The sequence below is a fragment of the Neovison vison genome, chromosome 1 (genome assembly GCF_020171115.1).
Source record: "Neovison vison isolate M4711 chromosome 1, ASM_NN_V1, whole genome shotgun sequence".
Taxonomy (NCBI): Eukaryota; Metazoa; Chordata; class Mammalia; order Carnivora; family Mustelidae; genus Neogale; species Neogale vison.
This window is the reverse complement of record NC_058091.1, coordinates 150500563-150517897: the sequence shown is the minus strand read 5'-3', so window position 1 is coordinate 150517897 and position 17335 is coordinate 150500563. Positions and strand designations below refer to the sequence as shown.

Here is a 17335-nt window from a genome sequence, read left to right as displayed (position 1 = left end):
ATGGGGCCTGCTATCTGAGTGGCTGACAGGAGGTTGGGGTTCAGGCTTTGTCACACAGATCATTACTGCACAGGGTGGTCTTTGTTATTGGGGTGCCAATGAGGGCCGTGCAGGTGGATCCTCACGTGGGGTTTCAGGACAAACCCATAGGGCACTTCATCTTTCTGGTGGGCAGGCAGAAGGCTGTGTTGTGGCTCCAGCATTCCCAATATGGAGGGCTTGCAGGCGAGGAGTGTGAGGATGGAAGTCTGAAAACACTAGCTCCAGTTAAGTTCGGTGCCGAGCGAATGGCAGTTCCAATGTGCTGCACAGTTCCAATGTGTTTCGAGATCTCCAGCACCTGAGAAAGGACGAGTGTCAGATGTCTGCTCACACTGGAGTTTGTATGCATGATCCAACAAATGGTGGGGTGGCCTCAAGAATCCTTGGAGTCTTTCCCAAGCTGGAGCTTGTGAGCTCATCCAAACAGCAAGGTGCCCTTCTGCGAGACAAGGGAAGTCCGGTTAGAGAGCTCCAGGTTTGCCCATATGGAAAGATTCAACAGCAGTGCTCTCTGAATGGATGTCTGAAAAGCCCTACTTGCTTTACCATTGCAGCCGAGGAACAGGGCAGGCTTGATCCGAAGGCTCTGGTTCAAAGTTCCAAGTGATCTGGCTAGACGGAGTTTCTCAGTCTGATGAGTCATAATGCTGCTTAGTATCCAGGGAGACCTTAGAATGTGGCAGTGGCTCTGGGGCCATGCAGGATTCTCCTACACTGAGGGTTGGACCCAGTTCCCAAGAGCCAGGTTTCCTTCTCGGGACGGTGAGTGTTCTGTTGTATGGCTCAGGGACCACATGTTGGATCATATGTTGGTTTTTGAGAACAGGACTCCATGGAACATGCCTGAAAACCAAACCAGGGATCCAATGAAGTCCTAGGGACATTTCAGGTTCAACCTTCGGAGTCAGAGACATTTGCCTGTGTGTATTCCTGGAGGTATGTGCTGAGGATGTTTCAGACTGTGTGTTTTTTTTCCAGAGCGGCCTACGAAATTGGTGTGGGCTCAGGGTCTTGCAGGTTTCTCCTAATCTGGAGGATTTGTTCAACTGAGACAGGCACATTTTCCTCGGGAGAGCAGGCCCAGTGATGTGCTATGGTTCTGGAGGCCCCATCCTATAGGGCTTTTGTGTCAGGGCTTTGGGACGGAAGTCTTCAGACCCAAACTCTGGTAAGAGTTAGGGGCGAGGTGATGGCAAGCCATATCTGCAGACCCTGAGGTCAGCTCCTTGGGTTTTGAAATTCGGGTGGGCGGAGTCAGTAGCACAGGCTTTTCTGTCTAGATTGTGTGTCTTGGATGGCCATGGAATGGACGGGTGGCCTCATGGGTCCTTGGGAGATGCTTCCTATCTGGGGATTCTGCCTGGCTTCCAAGAGTTGGTGTCTTTCTGGGGGAAGGGAAGTGTGCTGTTTTCTGTCTCAGGAGTCCTGGCCAAACAGTGATTCCAGAGATGGGTTCTGGGTCCGGGCACATGGATAACTCCAGAAAGGATTAGGATTTGGGCTACAGGCATGACAGGCCTGCTCTGTGGGCTCCTAATCATGCTCCCGAGGGGGCATGTTGGAAAGTGGTCTCAGGCTGAAGGTCACAATGCCTGTTTGTGCCCAGTTGCCCCTCCTGAGTACTCATGTTCTCATGCGCCATGGAGCTGGCTCCCACTCTGAAGGTTGGACAACCATCTCAACATCCAGTTTTCCTGGCATGGGGAAAAAGGCGCACTTCTTTTGTGCTTCAGCTTGCCCCATTGGCAGGAATTTGAGCTACTTTCTGGGGACAGGTACCTGAATCCCAGTTTGGTTAAGATGATGGCCTCAGGCCAAGGCAGGTCCCACCTGCAGGATATGGTGCCTGCTATCTGGGTGGCTGACAGGAGGTCGGGGCTCAGGCTGTGAAACACAGATCATTACTGCACAGGGCAGCCCATGCTATTGGGGTGCCAATGAGGGCATGCATTTGGATCCTCATGTGGGGTTTCAGGGCAAGCCCATAGGGCATTTCTTTCTGGTGGGCAGGCAGAAGGCTGTGTTGTGTCTCCAGAATTCCCAAAAAGGAGGTCTTGCAGGCGAGGAGTGTGAGGATGGAAGTCTGAAAACATTAGCTCCAGTTAAGTTCAGTGCCAAATGCATGGCAGTTCCAATGTGCTGTGGCTGTTTTGAGATCTCCAGCACCTGAGAAAGGGCAAGTGTCAGGTGTCTTCTCACACTGGAGTTTGTATGCATGATCTAACAAATGGTTGGGTGGCCTCAAGAATCCTTGGAGGTTTTCCCAAGCTGGAGCTTGTGAGGTGCTCCAAAGAGCAAGGTGCCCTTCTGTGAAACAACGGAAGTCCAGTTAGAGGGCTCCAGGATTCCCCATATAGAATGATTCGACAGCAGTGCTTAAGACCCAGAATTGGGTTAGGGTTAATGGACGTAGTGTTGGCAGGCCACATCTGCACACCCTGAGGTCAGCTCCTCGGGTTCTGAAATTTGCTCAGCTGGGAGGCAGTAGCACAGGCTTTTCTGTCTGTATTGTATGCCTAGGATGGCCATGGAATGGACCGGTGGCCTTATGGGTCCATGGGAGAATCATCCTATCTGGGGGTTCTTCCCTGCTCCCAAGAGTTTGGTGTCTTTCTGGGGGAAGGGAAGAGTGCTGTTTTCCGTCTCAGGGTACCCGCCCAAACAGGGTTTCCAGAGACGGGTTCTGGGTCTGGGCGCTGCCTCACCCAAACAAGGGTTCGGATTTGGGCCTAGGGCATGACAGGCCTTCTTTGTGGGCTCCTGCTCCAACCACTTCGGGGGCTTGTTTTAATTAGCAATAATCGCGCCTCGGATAAACCTCATTGGCTACGATACTGCCACTGCGCAAATCTCGGGGGCTTGTTTTAAAGGGGTCTCAGGCAGAGAGTCACAATGCCTGTTTGTGCCCAGTTCCCCCTCCTGAGTGGGTGTGGTCTCATGTGCCATGCAGCTGGCTCCCACTCCGAGGGTTGGACAACCATCTTAATATCCAGTTGTCCTGCCAGGGGGAAAGAAACGTACTGTTCTGTGCTTCAGGTTCCCCCATGGGCAGGAATTTGAGCTATGTTCTGGATACACGACCTGAATTCCCAGGTTGGTTGAGATGACGGCCTTGGGCCAAATCATTTCCCACCTGCAGGATATGGGGCCCGCAACCTAGATGGCTGGCAGGAGTTCATGGTTCGGGCTGCGTCACACAGGTCATTAGTGCACAGGGCGGCTTATGATTTTGGAGTGCTGCTGAGGGTCGTGCACGTAGAGCCTCAGGTGGGGCTTCTATCCAGACCCATAGGGCACTTCTTCATTCTGGTGAGCAGGCAGAAGGCTGTGTTGAGGCTGCAGAATTCCCAATATTGAGGATTTGCAGGCATGGAGTGTGAGGACGGATGTTTGAAAACACCAGCTAAGGTTAAGTTCAGGTCCGAGTGCATGGCAGTTCCAATATACAGTGGCTGTTTTCAGATCTCCAGCACCTGAGTAAGGGCAAGGGTCAGATGTCTGCTCAAGCTGGAATTTGTATCCATGATTGCCAAGGAATGGTGTGGTCACCTCAAGAATCCCTGCAATTGCACTCCTGGGTATTTACCCCAAAGATACAGATGTTGTGAAAAGAAGGGCCATCTGTACCCCAATGTTTATAGCAGCAATGGCCACAGTCGCCAAACTATGGAAAGAACCAAGATGCCCTTCAACGGATGAATGGATAAGGAAGATGTGGTCCATATACACAATGGAGTATTATGCCTCCATCAGAAAGGATGAATACCCAACTTTTGTAGCAACATGGACGGGACTGGAAGAGATTATGCTGAGTGAAATAAGTCAAGCAGAGAGAGTCAATTATCATATGGTTTCACTTATTTGTGGAGCATAACAAATAGCATGGAGGACAAGGGGCGTTAGAGAGGAGTAGGGAATTTGGGTAAATTGGAAGGGGAGGTGAACCATGAGAGACTATGGACTCTGAAAAACAATCTGAGGGGTTTGAAGTGGCGGGGGGTGGGAAGATGGGGTACCAGGTGGTGGGTATAATAGAGGGCACGGCTTGCATGGAGCACCGGGTGTGGTGAAAAAATAATGAATACTGTTTTTCTGAAAATAAATAAATTGGAAAAAAAAAAGAATCCTTGGAGGCTTTCCCAAGCTGGAGTTTGTGAGCTGCTCCAAACAGCAAGGTGTCCCTCAGTGAGACAGCGAAGTCCAATTAGAGAACTCCAGGGTCCCCCATATGGAAACATTCGATAGCAGAGCTCTCTCATTGGAGGGCTGGAAAGCCCACCCTGCATTACCATTGTAGCTGAGGAACGGGAAAGACTTGATCCACTGGCTCTGGGGAGGAAGCTCCAAGTGATCTGGGTTGATGGAGGTTCTAAGTCTGATGGGTCACGATGCTGCTTGGTATCCAGGGAGACCTTAGAATGTGGCGGAGTCTCGGGGGCCATGCATGATTCTCCTAAGCAGAGACTTGGACACTGTTCCCAAGAGCCAGGTTTCCTACTTGGGACAGGAGGGGTTCTGTTGTATGGCTAAGGGGCCCACGTGGGATTATATGTTGGTTTTCCAATACAGGCCTCTGCGGACAGAGGCCTGAAAACCTAAGCTAGGTTTCTGATGAGGTCCTAGGGGCATGTCAGGTACAATCTTCAGACTCAGTGCCATTGACCTCCATGTCTTCCTGGAGGTAGGTTCTGAGGGTGTGTCAGACTGTGCATTTTTTCCAGAGCATCCTATGAAATTAGGGTGGTCTCAGGGAACTTGCAAGTTTCTCCTAATCTGGAGGGTTTGGGCCACTAAGATGGGCAGATTTTCCTCGTGAGAGCAGGCCCAGTGATGTGGTGTGGTTCCGGAGGCCACTCCCTGGAGGGCAAGTGGGTCAGGGCTTTGGGATGTGTTAGGGTCCGTGATCAAAGGGACGAGACTGATACAAAGCGAAGGTCAAGCAAAACTTTATTTCGCGCCAAGCATCAGGAATCAAACAACCAGTCAGAGCTACCTCTTACGAAAAGGCGGTGACGATGAACCCAACAAGGTCACTTCCAAGAAGGCCACTCTGGACGAGGCCGCTCTAGATGACGCTGCTGCTCCGCAGATGAGGCCGCTCCATGATTGGAGCCGTTCCCAAGAAGAGGCCGCTCCCAAGACAAGGCCACTGCTCAATGAAGTTGCTCCCCGGACAAGGCCGCTCCCAAGAAGAGGCTGTTCTGGACAAGACCATTTCCTGGATGAGGCCACTCCCAATGACGAAGAAGCAACAATGACAAGGAGGACAACCCAGATGACACAGACTCTGCTCCCCACGATGCTACTCTGACCAGGCTTCCACCCGGAGGAAGCCACCACTGCGGACAAGGCCACTTGTGGTTCGGGGTGGCGAGGCATTTTGCAGCGAGGCTGCTGGTGTCTAGGGGCCGTTGGCATCTCAGGGCTGCTCACGCCTCCAGACCGCTGGCATCTAGGGGCTGCAGGTGTCAGGACCGACTGCTGGCCTCTAGGGTCTGTAGGCATCAGGACCGCAGGCGTCGAGGGACCGCTGACAACTGGACCGCAGATGTCTCAGGACCGCAGGCGTCGAGGGACCGCTGACAACTGGAATGCTGGGCCGCCGCTGGAGGCTGGAGGCTGGAGGCTGCAGGCCGCTGCCGGAGGCTGGAAGCTGCAGGCGGCGGCGCTCGGGGCCGCCGCCGGAGGCTGCAGGCTGCAGGCGGCGGCACTCGGGGCCGCCGCCGGAGGCTGAAAGCTGCAGGCGGCGGCGCTCGGGGCCGCCGCCAGAGGCTGCAGGCGGCGGCGCTCGGGGCCGCCACCGGAGGCTAGACCGCCGGAAGCTGGAGGCTGGAAGCGGCGGCGCTCGGGGCCGCCGCCGGAGGCTGGAAGCTGCAGGCGGCGGCACTCGGGGCCGCCGCCAGAGGCTGCAGGCGGCGGCTCTCGGGCCGCCGGAGGCTAGACCACCGGAAGCTGGAAGCTGCAGGCGGCTCGAGGCTGCAGGCGGCGGCTTGGGGCCCGGGGGAGACTGGAGACTGCAAACATGGTTGTAGCTCTTACAAGAGCTATTACAGCTCTTCTATTCACCGTTGACTCCCCTGCTCTCCGCCGACTTCCACCGCTCTCCGCACCGCTTCACCGCTCTCCGCCGACTTCACCGCTCCTGTAGCAGCCGCTGCTCTCCTGCAGCAGCCCCGCCCCCCTCGACAGCCTGGCAGAGTAACCTTTATGGGGGTGGTTAAGCCCCGCCCCTACACAGGTGGCCAATTGAATTCCAATTTTCCCAGTGGATATACATACGGCTTACTGATTGGATGTCTCCACGCAGTCTGCCCCACCCTTACATTCAAGGTCCACAAGCAAGTTCCTCTGGGAGGGGCAGACCCTTACAGGATGGAAGTCTTCAGACCCAAACTCGGGTAAGGGTTAGGTTTGAGGTGATGGCAGGCCATATCTGCAGACCCTGAGGTCAGTTCATTGGGATCTGAAATTTGGGCGGCTGGGAGGCAGTAGCACTGGCTTTTCTGTCTGTTTTGTATGTCTAGGATGGCCAGGGAATGGACGGGTGGCCTCATGGGTCCATGGAGATTCTTCCTATCTGGGAACTCTGCCCTGCTTCCCAGAGTTTTGTGTCTTTCTGGGGGGAGGGAAGAGTGCTCCTTTCTGTCTCAGGAATCCCAGCCAAACAGGAATTCCAGGGACAGGTTCAGGGTCCTGGCGACTGGATAACCCCAGGAAGGATTAGGATTTTGGCGATGGGAGTGCAGAAACCTGCTCTGTGGGCTCCTAGACATGATCCGGTGGGGGCTTGTTTGAAAGGTGTCTAAGGCTGAGTGTCACAATGCCTGTTTGTGACCAGCTGCCCCTCCTGAGTGGGTGAGGTCTTATGCGCCATGAAGCTGACTCCCACACTGAGGGTTGGACAACCATCTCAACATCCAGTTTTCCTGCATGGGGAAGGAGGTGTACTCTTTTGTGCTTCAGGTTCCCCCCTGGGCAGGAATTTGAGCTACGTTCTGGGGAGAGGTTCCTGAATACCCAGGTTGGTTGAGATGACAGCCTCGAGCCAAAACAGTTCTCACTGGCAAAATATGGGCCCCGCTATCTGGGTGGCTGTCAGGGGGTCAGGGATCAGGCTGTGTCACAGAGATCATTAATGCACAGGGCGTCCAATATATTGGGGGGCCGGAGAGGGCCGTGCAGATGGACAGTCACATGTCATTTCAGGGAAAACCCATAAGGCACTACTTCTTTCTTTTTTGGCAGGCAGAAGGCTGCATTGTGGCTACAGAATTCCCAATATGGAGGGCTTGCAGGCGAGAAGTGTGAGGACAGAAGTCAGAAAACACTAGCTACTGTTACGTTCAGTGCCGAACGCATGGCAGTTCCAATGTGCAGCAGCTGTTTTGAGATCTCCAAAACCTGAGTATGTGTTAATATCAGATATCTGCTCACGCTGGAGTTTGTATGCATGATCCAACAAATGGTGGGGTGACCTCAAGAAGCCTTGGAGTCTTTCCCAAGCTGGAGCTTGTGAGCTTCTCCAAACAGCAAGGTGCCTTTCTATGAGACAAGGGAAGTCCAGTTAGAGGGCTCCAGTTTCGCCCATATGGAAAGATTCGACGTCAGTGCTCTCTGAATGGATGCCTGAAAAGCCCTACCCCCGTTACCATTGCAGCCAAGGAACAGGGCTCGCTTGATCTGAAGGCTGTGTTTCGAAGTTCCAAGTGATCTGGGTTGACAGAGGTTCTCAGTCTGATGGGTCACAATGCTGCTTGGTGTCCAGGGAGACCATATAATGTGGCAGTGGCTCTGGGGCCATGCAGGATTCTCCTACAGTGAGGGTTCGATCGTGTTCCCAAGAGCCAGGTTTCCTTCTCGGGACAGAGCGGTTCTGTTGTATGGGTCTCATGGGCCATGCACCTGGCTCCCACTCTAAGGATTAGACTGTCATTTCAGCATTCAGTTTTCCTGCCATGGGGAAGGAGTAGTACATTTGTGCTTCAGGGTCCCCCGTGGGCAAGAATTTGAGTTAAGTTCTGGGACGGGTAACTGATTACCCAGGTTGCGTCAAGATGACAGCCTCGGGCCAAGGCAAGACCCACCTGCGGGATATGGGGCCCACTGTTTGGGTGGCTGGGAAGAGGTCAGGGCTAGAGCTGTGTTGGGGCTTCAAGATGATGGCCTTGGGCCAAGGCAGGAACCACCTGCCAGATATGGGGCCCACTGTTTGGGTGGCTGGCCAGAGGTCGGGGCTTGAGCTGGGGTGCCGTTGAGAGATGTGCACCTGGATCCTCATGTGGAGTTTCTGAGCAGACCCATAGGGCACTTCTTCTTTCTGTTGGGCAGGCAGTAGGCTTCGTTGTGGCTCCAGAATTCCCAATATGGAGAGCTTGCAGCCGAGGACTGTGAGGACAGAAACCTGAAAACACTAGCTATGGTTAAGTTCAGTGCCGAGCACATGGCCTTTCCAATGTGCAGCTGTTGTTTCGAGATCTCCAGCACCTGAGTATGGTCGAGGGTCAGATGTCTGCTCACGCTGGAGTTTGTATCCATGATGGCCAACTAAAGGTGGGGTTTTCTCAAGAAGCCTTGGTGGTTTTCCCAAGCTGGAGTTTGTGAGCTGCTCCACACTGCAAGGTGTCCTAATGCGGGACAGGGGAAGTCCACTTAGAGGGCTCCAGGGTCACCCATGTGGAAGATTCGATAGCACAGGTCTCTGAATGGAGGCCTGGGAAGCCCAACTTGCGTTCCCATTACAGCCGATGAGCAGGGCAGGCTTGATCCACTGTCTCTGGTTCCAAGTTCCAAGTGATCTGAGTTGACGGAAGTTAGTCTAACAGGTCCCAATGCTGCTTTGTGTCCAGGGAGACCTAAGAATGTGGTTGAGGCCCTGGGGCCATGCAGGATTCTCCTATCCTAAGGGTTAGACCCAGTTCCCAGGCCTATCCTAAGGGTTAGACCCAGTTCCCAGGCCTATCCTAAGGGTTAGACCCAGTTCCCAGGAGATAGGTTTCCTTCTCGGGACAGGAGGGTTTCTCTTGTATGGCTCACGGACCACAGGTTGGACCATATATTGGTTTTCCAGAACAGGCCTCTGAAAACAGTGGCCTGAAAACCTAAGCTAGGGTTCTGATGAGGTCCTAGGGACATGGCAGAGTCAATCTTCGGACTCAGCACCATTAACCTGCGTGTCTTCCTGGAGGTAGGTGCTGACTCTGTGTCAGACAGTGCATTTTTTCCAGAGCAGCCTATGTAATTGGGGTGAGCTCAGGGGCCTTGCAGGTTTCTCCTAATGTCGAGGGTTTGGACAACTGAGACGGGCAGAGTTTCCTCCGGAGAGCAGGCCCAGTGATTGCTGTGGTTCTGGGGTCCCCATCCTGGAGGTCATGTGGTTCAGGGCTCTGGGACCAAAATCTTCACACACAAAATTGGGCAAGAGTTAGGCGCGAGGTGATGGCAGGCCCGATCTGCAGACTCTGAGGGCAGCTCCTCGGGATTTGAAATCGGGCGGCTGGGAGGCAGGAGCACAGGCTTTTCTGTCTGGATTGTGTCTAGGATGGCAATGGACTGGAAGGGTGTCCTCATGTGCCCATGGGAGTTTCTTCCTATCTGGGGATTCTGCCCGGCACACAAAAGTTTGGTGTCTTACTAGGGGAAGGGGAGACTGCGTTTTACCATGTCAGGGTTTCTGCCAAAACATGGATTCCAGAGATGGTTTCTGGGTCCTCTTGCCTGGATAACCCCACCAAGGCTTAGGATTTGGGCCTAGGGGTGTGACAGGCCCACTCTGTAGGGTCCTGGTCCATCACCTGCGGGGGCTTGCTGGAAATGTGTCTCAGAGTGAGGGTCACAATGCCTGCTTGTGCCCAGCTTCTCACCCTGAGTGGGCGCTGTCTCTTGTTCCATGCACCTGGATCCCAATCTGATGGTTGGACAACCATCTCCACATTTAGTTTTCCTGCCATGGGGAAGGAGGAGTACTCTTTTGTGCTTCACAGTCACCCACGGGCAGGAATTTGAGCGATGTTCTGGAACATAGCTGGAATACCCAGGTTGGTTCGAGATGAAAGACTCAGGTCAAGGCAGGTCACAACTGCAGGATATGGGACCCGCTACCTGTGTGGCTGCCAGAGGTCAGGGTTAAGGCTGTGTCAGACAGAGCATTAGTGCACAGGGTGGCCTATAATATTGGGGTGCCATAGAGGGCCCTGCAGTTGGACCCTCATGTGGATTTTCTGCGCAGACCCATAGGACACTTCTTTTTGGTGGGCAGGCAGAAGGCTGCATTGTGACTCCCAAATTCCCAGTATGGAGGGCTTACAGACAAGGAGTGTGGGATATAAATCTGAATAGAAAAGGTACATGAAAGCTCAGTGCTGAGCACATGGCCATTCCAATATGCAGTGGTTTTATCGAGATCTCCAGTACCTGAGTATGTGCGAGGTCAGATGTCTGCTCACGATGGAGTTTGTATCTATGATGGCCAACGAACGAGATATTCAGCACTTGAATAAGGGCAGATGAATGATGTTTGTTCACACTGGAGGTTGTGTCTATGATGACCGACAAATAGAGAGGTGGCGTCAAGAGGCAATGGAGGATTCCCCATGTTGATGCTTGTGAGATGCTCCAAACAGCAAGGTTGTTTTATCTAATGACAGGTGGTGTCTGGTTTGTTTGCTCCAGATTCCCCCACGTGGAAAGTATGGATGCAGAGTTCTTCCACATGGATGCCTATAAAGCAAACCCTGAATGACCAGGGCAGCTGAGGAACATGGCAGGCTCCTTCTGGTGGCTCTGGGGTGAAGTATCAATGACTTTAGTTGACTTTGAATCTCTTACAGATGGGTCACAATGCTGGTTTGTTACCAGGGAGATCTTAGAATGTGGTGGTAGCTAAGGTGCCATGCAGGATTCTCCTACCCTGAGGGTTTAACACAGGTCGAATAGCTGTGTCCCCTTCTGGGGACAGGAGATGTAGTGTTGTGTGGCTCAGGGACCACATTTTGTATCATAAGTTTATATTCCAGAACAGGCCTCTGAGGGCAGATGCCTGAAAACCTAATCTAGGGTTCCAATGAGGTCCTAGGCACATGTCATGTTCAATCTTCAGACTCAGGACACTTGACTTAGGTGTCTGCCTAGATGTATGTGATCAGGGTGTTTCAGACTATGCATTTGTGTCCAGAGCAGGCTCCAATATTGGGATGTGCTCAGGGGATATGCCGGTTTCTCCTAATCTGGAGGGCTGGAGGGTTGGGAATCTGTGATGGGTACAGTTTCCTAGGGGATGGCATGTCCAGTGCTGTGGTGTGTTTCCAGAGACCTGACCCTGGAAGGCATGTGAGCCATGGTTATGGAGAGAAGTCTGCAAACACAAACTCGGGTTAGGGATAGTGGCGAGCTGATCACAGTCCCAATGCGAGAACTGGTGGGCAGCTCATCAGGAACTGTAATTAGGGTGACTCAAAGGCGGTAGCACAGGCTTTTATATCTGGATTCTGTATCCAGGATGGCCTCGGAATGCAGGTGTGGTCCCATGAGTCCTTGGGAGATTTTACTCTCTAAGGATCCTGGGGTATCCCAATAGTTTGGTGGATTTTTCGGGAAAGGGAAGAGTGCTGTTTTCCATCTTAGGGGTGCCCCAAAACAGGGATTCCGGAGACAGGCTCTGAGTCTGAACGCTTGGAATATCCCACCAAGGGTTAGGATATGGGCCTAGGGGCATCCCTAGTCTACAAAGCGGGATCCTGGTGGTGCAACTGAGAGGGCTTGTTTGGAAGCATGGTCCTGCTGAAAGTCACAATGACTGTTTGGGCCCTAGGCTGCCCTCATGCGTGGGTGTGGTCTCATAGGTCATGCAACTGGCTCCAACTCTGAGAGTTGGACACCCATCCCAACAGTTAGGATTCCTGCCATGGAAAAGGAGGAGTTCTCTGTTGTGCTTCAGGTTCCCCTATTGGCAGGGATTCCAGCAAATGTCTGGGGACAAATGCCTGAATACCAAGGAGGAGTAGAGATGATGGAGTAAGTCCATGTTTGGTCCCACATGCTAGATACGGGTCCGCTCTCTGGGTTGCTGACACTAGGTCGGGGCTCAGGCTCTGAGAGACACCATACGAGAGGACAGGGCAGCCTATAAATCGGGGTTCCCTCGAAGACCTCACAGACTGATTCTCATGTGTGTTTTCTGGGCATACTCACCAGGCACTTCTTCTTTCTATGGGGAAGGCAGAATACTGTGTTGTGACTCTAGAAATCTGTATCCAGAGAGCTTGGGCACCAGTAGGCTGAGAATGGAATTGTAAACACAAGCTATGGTTAAATTCAGTGCCAAGTGGAAGGCTGTTCCCATCTGCAGCGGCTTCTGTGAGATATCCAGCACCTGAGTAAGGGATGATGTCAGATGTTTGCTCACACTTGAGTATGTGTCTATGATGACCGACAAATGGAGAGGTGGCGTCAAGAGGTCATGGAGGATTTCCAAAACTGGGGCTTGTGAGATGCTCCAAACAGCAGGGATTCCTTCTACTGAACAGGTGGAGTCTGATTTGTTTGCTCCAGAGTTCCCCATGTTATAAGTTAGGTAGTAGAGTTCACTCGGATGGATGTCTGGAACGCGCAACTCCATTGACCATTGCAGCTGAGGAACACGGCAGGATCTTTCTGGTGGCTCTGGGGAGAAGTACCAAGGCCTTGAGTTAACCTGGAATCTCTTGCAGATGGGTCACAATGCTGGTTTGTTACCAGGGAAATCTTACAATGTGCTTGTAGATAAGGGATCATGCAGAATTCTTGTACCCTGAGGTTTTCACACAGGTCGAAGAGCACGGTGCCCTTCTGGGGACAGGAGAAGTTCTGTTGTGTGGCTCAGGGATACATGTTGTATCATGAGATGATATTACAGAACAGGCCTCTGAGGACAGATGCCTGAGAAACTAATCAAGGGTTCGAATGAGGTCCTAGGAGCATGTCAATTCCAATCTTATGAGTCAGGACCATTAATGGGTGTTGACCTGGATATAGGTAATCAGTGTGTTTCAGACTGCGCATTTGCATCCAGTACGGCTTACAGTATTGGTGTGGGCTCAGGGGCCTTGCAGGTTTCTCCTCATGTGGAGGGTTTACACAACTTTGATGGGCTAAATTTCCTTGGGGATGGCAAGCACAATCCTGTGCTGTGGCTCCAGAGACCCAATCATAGAGAGCATGTAAGCCATGGTTATGGAGAGAAGTCTGCAAACAGAAACTCAGGTTAGGGTTAGTGTTGCGGTGATCCCAGGCCCAAAGCGTAGACCTGGAGGGGAGCTCGTCAGGAACTGTAATTAAGGTGACTCAAAGACGGTTGCACAGGATTTTATATCTGGATTGTGTGTCCAGGATGGCCTCAAAATGCAGGTGTGGTCTCATGGTTCCATGGGAGATTTTTCCTCTCTGAGGATCCTGGGGTATGCCAATAGTTTGGTGGCTTTTTCGCAGAAGGGAAGAGTGCTATTTTTCATCAGAGGGGTGCCCGGAGACGGACTCCGGGTCTGGGTGCCTGGAAATCCAACCAAGTGTTAGGATTTTGGCCTAAGGGCATACAGGGTTGTAATGTGCGATCCTGGTGGTACACCTGAGGATGCTTGTTTGAAAGCATCCTCAGGCTGAGGGACACATGCCTGTTTGTGCCCAGGGAGGCCCTCATGAGTGGGCGTGGTCTTATTGGCAATGCAGCTTGTTCTCACTCTTAGAGTTGGACACCCATCAGAACAGAGAGGTTTCCTGCCCTGGAGAAGGAGGAGTTCTCTATTGTGCTTCAGGTCCCCCCATTGGCAGGGATTCCAGAAAATGTCTGGGGACAGATGCCTGAATACCAAGGATGAGTAGAGATGACGGAATTGGGCCATGGCTGGTCTCAATGACTTTAGTTGACTAAAGTGGAATGCAGGATATGGGACCTGATCCCTGGGGGGCTGACACTAGGACGGGACTCAGGCTCTGTCAGACACAGCACTAGTGGCCAGGATAGCCTATAAATTGGGGTTCCATTGAGGTAAGAGAAGATGGATCCTCATGTGGCGTTTCTGGGCAGACTCACCAGGAACAACTTCTTTCTATGGCAAATTCAAATGCTATGCTGTGGCTCCAGATTTCTCTATCAAGAGGGCTTGGGGACCAGAAAGATGAGGATGGAATTGTAAACACAAGCTACGGTTAAATTCAGTTCCAAGTGAAAGGCAGTCCCAATATGCAGCGGCTTATAAAGATATCCAAAACCTGAGTAAAGGCGGATGTCAGATGTTTGCTTACACTGGAGTTTGTGTCTATGCTGACCAACAAATGGAGGGGAGGCGTCAAGAGACGTCAAGAGGTGGATTTCCTATGCTGAGGCTTGTGAGATGCTCTAAATAGCAAGGTTTTCTACTACTTGAGAGGTGGAGTATTGTTTGTTTTCTCTGGAGTCCCACATATGGAAAGTTTGGGTAGCAGAGCTCTCCCACATGGATGCCGGGAAAGCACACCTCCATTGACCATTGTAGCTGAGGAACATGGCAGGTTCGTTCTGGTGGCTCTGGGGTGAAGTACCAAGGTCTTGAGTTGACTTGGAATCTCTTGCACATCGGTCACAATGCTGTTTTGTTACCAGGGAGATCTTAGAATGTGCTGGTGGATAAGGTACCATGCAGGATTCTCCTACCCTGAGGATTTGACACAAGTCCAAGAGCACGGCTTTTTCCTGGGAAAGGAGATGTTCTGTTGTGTGGCTCAGGGACCACATGTTCTATCATAAAATTCTATCCCAGAACAGGCCTCTGAGGAGAGATGCCTGAAAACCAAATCTAGGGTTCGAATGAGATCTTAGGCACATGTCACATTCAATCTTCTGACTCAGGACCATTGACTGGGGTGTCTGCCTGGATGTACATGATCAGGGTGTTTCTGACTGCGCATTTGCATCCACAGCAGCCTCCATTAGTGGGGTGGGCCCAGGGGCCTTGCAGGTTTCTCCAAATCTGGAGAGTTTGGGCCACTGTGACTTCACAGTTTCCTTGGGGATGGCAGGCCCAGTCCTGTGGTGCGGCTCCAGAGACCCCATCCTGGCGGGCATGTGAGCCATGGTTTTGGGAGAGAAGTCTGCAAACACAAACATGGGTTGTGGTTAGAGGTGAGGTGATCGCAGTCCCAATGCATAGACCTGGAGGGAAGCACATCAGGAACTGTAATTAGGGTGACTCAAATGTGGTAGCACAGGCTTTTGTACCTGGATTGTGTGTCCTGGATGGCCTTGGAATGCAGTTGTGGTCTCATGGGTCCATGGGAGATTTTTCCTCTCTAAGGATCCTGGTGGTTCCCAATAGTTTAGTGGCTTTTTCCGGGAATGGAAGAGTGCTGTTTTCCATCTTAGGGGTGCCCCAAAAGAGGGATTCCAGAGATGGGCTCTGATACTGGTGCCACGACATTACACCAAGGGTTAGGATTTCGGACCAGAACTGCAATGGGGTGTCCTGGTGGTGCAACTGAGAGGGATTGTTTGAAAGCCTGCTCAGGCTGAGTTTCCCAATGCCTGCTTGTGCCCAGGGCGGCCTCCAGGAGTGGACATGGTCTCATTTCCCATGTAGCTGGCTCCCACCCTATGGGTTGGACAACCAATCCAACAGCCAAGTTTCCTGCCCTAGGGAAGGAGGAATTCTCAATTGTGCTTCAGGTTCCCACATTGGCAGGGATTCCAGCAAAGGTCTGGGGACAGATGCCTGAATACCAAGGATGGGTTAAGATGACAGATTTGGACCATGACAGGTCTCACATACTGGATACTGGCCCCGCTCTCTGGGTGGCTGACACTAGCTCTGGGCTCGGGCTCCTTCAGACACAGTACTAGGGGCCAGCGCAGCCTACAAAACAGAGTTCCCTCAAGGACCGAGCCGATGATCCTCATGTGGGGTTTCTGGGCAGACTCACCAGGCACTTCTTCTATGGACAGGGCAAACTGCTGTCTTCTGACTCCAGAATTCCCTATCAAGGTGGCTGGGCGACCAGTAGGATGAGGATGGAATTGAAAACACAAGCTACGGTTCAATTCAGTGCCAAGCTGAAGGCAGTTCCAATATGCAGTGGCTTATTCGAGATATCCAGCACCCGAGTAAGGGCGGAGCTCAGATGTTTGCTCACACTGGAGTTTGTGTCTATGATGACTGTCAAATGGAGGGTGGTGGTGTCAAGAAATCATGGATGATTCCCACGCTGAGGCTTGTGAGATGCTCAAAACAGCAAGACTTCCTTCTGCTGGGAAGGCAGAGTGTGGTTTATTTGCTCCAGGGTCCCCTATGTGGAAAGTTTGGTAGCAGAGCTCACCCGCATGGATGCCTGGAAAGCATACCTCCATTCACCATTGCAGGTGAGGAACATGACAGGTTCTTTCTGCTGGCTCTGGGGCGAAGCACCAAGGCCTTGATTTGACATGGAATATATTGCAGATGGGCCACAATGCTGGTTTTTTTACGAGGAAAATCTTAGAAAGTTCTGGTGGCTAAGGTGCCATGCAGGATTCTCAACCCTGAGGGTTTGGCACAGGTCGAATTCATGGTTTCGTTCTGGGAAAAGGGCAAGTTCTGTTGTGTGGCTCAGGGATCAAAAGTTGTATTATAAGGTGGTATTCCAGAACAGGCCTCTGAAGACAGATCCTGGAAAACCTATTCTAGTGTTCCAATGAGGTCCTAAGGGCATATCTGGGACATTTTTCTACCTCAGGCCCATTGACTTGGGTGTTTGCCTGCATTTATGTGATCAGGGTTGTTCAGACTGTGCATTTGCTTCCAGAACATCCTCCAATATTGGAATTGGCTCAGGGTCCTTGCAGATTTCTTCTAATATGGAGGGTTTGTGCAACTGTGACTGGCAAAGATTCCTTGGGGATGGTAGTTCCAGTCCTGTTATGTGGCTCCAGAGACCCCATCCTGGAGGGCATGTTATCCATGGTTTTGGGAGAGAAGTCTGCACACACAAACACGGCTTAGGGTTAGTGGTGAGGTGATCACAGGCCCAAGGCTTAGACTTGGAGGGCAGCTCATCAGGAACTATAATTAGGTTGACTGGAAAAAGGTAGCACCAACTTTTTATCTGGATTGTGTGTCCAGGATGGCCTTGGAATTCAGGTGTGGTCTCATTGGTCCATGAGAGACTTTTCCTCTCTAAGGAACCTGCTGGCTCCCAATAGTTTGGTGGCTTTTTCAGGGAAAGGAAGAGTGCTGTTTTCCATCTTAGGCGTGTACCAAAACAGGGATTCCAGAGACGGGCTCTGGGTCTGGGTGCCTGGAAAATCCCACCAAGG

The 17335-nt window shown here is 52.1% G+C and overlaps 1 pseudogene; it reads right to left on the bottom strand.

The window, feature by feature from the left end:
* Positions 1 to 2697: 2697 nt before the first annotated feature.
* On the bottom strand, positions 2698 to 2894 carry LOC122897404 (annotated as a pseudogene).
* Positions 2895 to 17335: the final 14441 nt, after the last annotated feature.